General features: G+C 38.6%; 1 non-coding gene across 1 annotated transcript; it reads right to left on the reverse strand.

Moving 5' to 3' along the window:
• Positions 1–706: 706 nt before the first annotated feature.
• On the reverse strand, positions 707–789 carry trnal-cag (transfer RNA leucine (anticodon CAG)). The gene has a single exon. It is a non-coding gene; the product is annotated as a tRNA-Leu (tRNA).
• Between the last annotated feature and the right edge of the window lie 5,137 nt (positions 790–5,926).

A 5,926-nucleotide genomic window follows, 5' to 3' on the forward strand; every position in this document is an offset into this window, starting at 1 on the left:
TCTCTGCTCGCTGCCATTGCCAAGGCTGAAGTCATGTGAGCCAATAGAATCACACCGTTTGTATCACGTGTTATCCCCCTGAGATTATCACTGCCCAGCGCCATATAGATAGATAGTCTATAATGACCCTTATATAAAATAGTCTACATGGCGCTGTCACTGCCTAATTTGACGGTTTTTCGCCCAGTTTCTGTCAGATACTAATTACGATTGTTCAATGACTAAAGTGGGAACAAGAACAGGGTAAATACGGTTGTGTTTTTCCTCGTCGGAGTCGGATGGAAGAGTTTCAAGCCTCGGCAATTGGCCACGTTTTTCTTGAACGGTAAACTAAGCTAATTAGCTAATTGGGAATCCACATTTACCACGGATTATCCTGGCAATTGCATCATATAATTTGGTTTTTAAATTCAAACGTGAAGTTATTACGCATGCATTATTATAATTACTATTATTATTATTATTATTATAGTATTTATGAATACATATAGGAGCTAACTTACTATTAGCAGCATTCACGGTAAATTCACCTTCACATGTTCACTGGTCTTTGCTGTCCCCTAGTGGATGTTCATAATATATGATCTGTAAAACATACACAAAGGGTTGTTACGTATGTTTCAAACAGCTGATTTTGTTTTTCCATGATCTTTTTTGCCACTTTGCAACAGTACGTAAGGTGAAACAAAAAGAAGGAAAAGGTTGTTGTCAGAAGTGGGATTCGAACCCACGCCTCCAGAGGAGACTGCGACCTGAACGCAGCGCCTTAGACCGCTCGGCCATCCTGACTGCGAGGTATTTCTTTCTCCAAATCGAATATAATTGATCCAAACGTTAATAATAAGCCTAAAGTATGTTGAAGTAGTATACATATTACCATGCTGATCAATACGACACAGTCAGTTGATCTGAGAGAGTAATCAAGCTCGGATTTCAAGTGTAAACGGGTAGGATTAGCAGAAGGAATTCATATTTTCATACTTCATAATTAACTTTACAAATAGAAAGTGTCAGTACAACATCATGTGCAATGTCTCCCATCGTCCACCAGAGGGAGACACACACCTTAAGATATTCCAAACACACCGACAGAGAAATTAACTTGCTTTAAAGTTCCCTAATGGCGTCCCTCCCAGGAAACAGAACTCAATAATTCATAACAGGCTCTCGTACATTTCAATGAGCTTTTAATTAGGAGGGGCCCACAGTAATTGTCTCCGAGGCGGTCTAACAGGAGGACGAACACTCGGACAGATTGACGGTCCTCGTGGCAGATTGCAGCAAATCACCTAATTATAGGAAGAAGTCAAACCTTCGCACTCTAATGATGATTATTTTGTCTCTATTGGGTCATTTCACAAATCGACAGAGAGATAAAGGATAGGAGAGAGAGTGACAAATGCCTCATCTTTGATTCTGACCTATCAGCACATTGAATTTCGATCACTCTCAGGCCACCAAATTGTAACGAAGAATTCAGTTTTCCCTAAGTATCTTAATATTTAGTTTACTGTAAATTGGTATTTCAAAATGTATATTTTCTAATGCTGATTTATTTCTATTTTGAGATATTTCAATTGTTTATTTCTCTTATGTGCAATTAGGGTTGCAAAATTCCGGGAATTTTCAAAGATGGAAACTTTCCACGGGAATTTATGGGAACAAACTGGGAATTTTCAAAATGGAAGGTTGGCTCTTCATCATGGGTAACTTAAATATAGTTGGGGAAAGTATATTTTAGCATAATCTTGACTAAAACAAACAGATGCCATTCAAGTACACTTGAATATCCTGCCATAGCACACTGCATGGCTCTAGGCCTGTCACGATAATGAATTTAGTTGGACGATACATTTTTCTCAAAATTAGTGCGATAAACGATAATATTGTTGGCACCGTTGTAAGACCATTTTAGACACTGACATAATGATAATATATAATAATAATAATAATTCAAGTACATCGTTTCAAACATAACTTTTTATTGAACTTTCAACATTGCAAATTAAATGTGAAATAATATTAAAATAAATAAATTATATAATAAATAAAACAAATTAATTAAATTATAATAAATTAATTAAATGACACAAAACTAGGGCTGTCAAGCGATTCAAATTTTTAATCAGATTAATCACAGCTTAAAAATGTATTAATCATGATTAATCACCATTCGAACTATGTATATTGTTGTGGGAATGGAAAGATAAATGAAAGAAGGCGGATATATCCATTTAACATACAGTGTGTGTTTATTATAATATTTTTCTGTGTGTCAAAATGAAAGACAGCCCACACACATCAAACCGTGGGGTCTTAATTCATTACGTGTTGATTTCTATCAACGGGGGAGTACTTCAGGAAAGTCGACAATTCCGTTGTACAGACCGACGTTAACAGCAGCCTGTCTGTGCACACGGAGACCGACTCTGTCATAATCAAGACACACAAAGAGAGGTGTACAACTGTATTTTGTATTGGAACTCATACAGTTACATTAAACACTGCATTTTAATTTGTGTTACATGGCTGAGTAAATAACAAACAGTAACTGGACTCGCCAAAATCGACAGCAAAAAACTCTGTTTACTTCAGGTGGACATGCTGGTAAAATCTTAGAGATGACAATTCTTAAAGATCCGGAAGTATTGGTCAGACGACTGACTGATCATTTCAGCAAACTAAGCAAATGTGGAAATGGTACAGCTTCAGTGCCTGAAAACATGCATGTGGCTGCAGACATGCAAACGAATGAGAAACTGAAAAAAGGGCTCAGACGACTGAATGTTCAAGTTCAAATGTGAAGCCATACCAGGCCAACACCACAATGTCATCAATAAGACACAAAGGGCCACACATCAGCAAAAGGTGGAAAGAACAATTGGAGAAGCTTGTGAGTACTGATGAAAGTGAAGTAACCAGAATTGGGAGCATGAAGTACGTGAATAAAGATGAATTCCGCATAGCAATGGGAAATAATGGTACTGAAGTGTTTTGGGGGCTGAGAGATGACGGCACTGAAATTGCTATTAAGAAACTGACAAGATGCAACTATGAAGTGCTGAAGAATGAGGAAGGATTTCTACGACTTCCGGGGCTTAGGCATCCGTCCATCGTGAGATACATTGACCAATCGGAGGATGACAACTTTGGATATCTTGGTCTTGAACTGTGTGAATACACCTTGGAGGAATACATAACAACTCTTGATGATATTCACTTGAGGAAGCAACTTGTCTTTGAAGTTCTCGACAGTTTAAGGGTGCTTCACTGTCGAGATCCTCCACCGAGACCTCAAACCAGAGAATGTTCTGATCGGTAAGATAATAATAATAATGGGTTCCATTTATAAAGCACTTCATATTTGATTTCAAATCCCGAAGTGCGACAAGTAGTGAGCATGAACAGTATAAATAAATATTAAACAACACGGTAGAATTAATAAATAAATAAAAGGGGGATAAAAAGGTCGAGGCAAAGGCTCGACTGAAGAGATGGGTTTTGAGGCCTTTTTTAAAAGCCTCCACGGTCTGTGGTGCTCTCATTTGGTCGGGGAGAGCGTTCCACAGCCGAACAGAAGGCCCGACTGCTCCCAAGTTCATTATCCAATGAGATGATGGGGATAGGATTAGGAAACAATTATTATAATTCATAATTATCAAACATAATTGTATTGATGAGTTTGTCTACCTGATTTGTCTTTCAGATATTAAAGGGAGGGCGCAATTGGCTGATTTTGGCATCAGCCGACGGTTACCCAAAGGACAACCGACTGACTGCACAGGGAAAGCAGGAACAAAGGGTTGGATGGCCACGGAAACGTTATCAGAAGAAGACGAAACCAAGATATCGTACAAGTCAAGCTCTGACTGTGACATACAGGTCAGTTTCTCTGCTCAAGAAATGTTATCGTAACCGTGTGTACAAACACTTTCTGAATTGCTTCAATGTTATGTTAATTCCTAAAAGGTGGCAGGGATGCTGATTTATTATATCCTGTCTGGAGGACAACATCCTTTTGGAGAAAAATCCTATGAATCCTATCAAAATGTTCCTCAAGTGAAAGTAGAAAAGTATTATCATCAAAATATAGTGAAAGTAGCTACAGTAAAAGTAGTCATTGTGCAGATTGGTCCATTTCAGAATAATATATATGATATGTATTATATATATGTGTTGAAAATAGACATTCAAAGCTTGCTGACTAAATATACATTTTATTTTTCAGGAAAGTAGAATACTTGAAGAAGATTAGAGACAGGAAGGAGGTGGAAAGATATAAAGATGCTGCCCAGGAATTCATGTCTTCACTGGATAAGTGTGCTGGGGATGGAGCCTTTAAACGGTGGAAAGACACGGTGACCATACCAGAACACTTATTCTTTATTTGATAACCCACAATTCTGTATTACTGAACTCCACCTTTTAACCAACTATATATTTTTCATCAGTTTCCACGAGAGTTGCTGGACAAGATGGATGGCAAGAAGAAATGCTACCCAGACAACACGTTGGGATTACTGCGAAACCTCCATCACCAGTAAGTCAAACTGAATTATAAATCATTAGGGGCCTTAATCCTACCCTCATCATATGTTCTTACTTATTACTCTCGCTATTCTTTTGCTGGAAGTAAAACTAAAAATTACATTTAAAATTCACCTTCATTGTCCTGGTGTGAGGGCAGGAAGTGCTCCGCAGACTGGGACTAGGTCGTTTTAAGTAACATTCCTTCTAACATTCAGGATAAAGGAAGCATTTCTTTATGATAAGAGTTTCTGAATGTTTTTCCCGATGTTGAACTGATTAAACACTGACCTACTGATCAGTAGGGTTGGGTACCGAGAACCCAACATTTCGATTCCAACGGCATCATTTAGAAATGTGAATTTCGGTTCCGCTTTTCGATGCCTGAGGAAATGTTTCTCTCCGCTCTCCGTAGCCTACTGTATGACTGCGGCGGGGCGGGAAATGTAGCGTTGTACCTACATTTCCTACAGTGTAACCTGAGACCAGGGCCGGCCCGTCGCACTGGCGTTATAGATGTTCGCCTAGGGCGCCAGATCTGTGGAGGCGCTGCGCTGGGAGAAAAAAAAAAAATGTTTTGACCGTTGGTGCTCATCCTAATTTTCGGCCTTGATGTAACAACATTCATAATTAAGTAAATGTAACACCCTTTTCATCCCGGTTACACGTTTCATTCGCCCTGTACGATGGGCGCTGTAAGTGATGAAAATGGGGGATGGTGGCTTATCTGGCAACCGCAGCTCACAGCCAAAGTGCGCGTGAGCGAGGGAGAAAGGGAGGGCGCTGTTGTTATTAGCATCTGGTGCTAGCTGTGCTAACGGAAGAAGAAGATGTTTCTACAATGATGTGGAGGAGAGTCCTCTCCAGTCAGACTGAGGCTGATAACTACAGCTCAGTGAGGTAAAGGACTCTGAGTGTTGAGATAGTTCACTTTAGTCTAAGTTATCTCAGTGGGTCTCAAACGTTTTGATCACAATTTATGTAAACACATATTTCCAAGGCACTCTTTTATAATTATTGGGATAAAACAGGTTTGAAATCATTCCAATGTAAACTATAGGACAGTAAACCAGACATATCGTTTTAAACTGGATGATAAAAAAATATGCATAAATAAAATAGTAAAATAAGATATGAATGAACAACAAACATAAAATACGTTACATGTATTTGTTATTGGCTATGGTAGGTTATTGGTTATGTTCACATACTTATTTAATTATTCAAATGTAAACCGATTCATATGGGTGTTTAGAGTTGTACCCCTAGATCTAGTCTCTAGTAATTCTGCTTAAAGTGCACCAGATTGAAGCATTTTGCTTTAAAATGTTCAAACATGTCTTCCCGGTATGCCTGAGAAGGCAGGTATGCTTGTTTTCCTCAACAAGAACTGTTTTTA

The sequence above is a fragment of the Pseudochaenichthys georgianus genome, unplaced genomic scaffold (assembly GCF_902827115.2).
Source record: "Pseudochaenichthys georgianus unplaced genomic scaffold, fPseGeo1.2 scaffold_463_arrow_ctg1, whole genome shotgun sequence".
NCBI lineage: Eukaryota > Metazoa > Chordata > Actinopteri > Perciformes > Channichthyidae > Pseudochaenichthys > Pseudochaenichthys georgianus.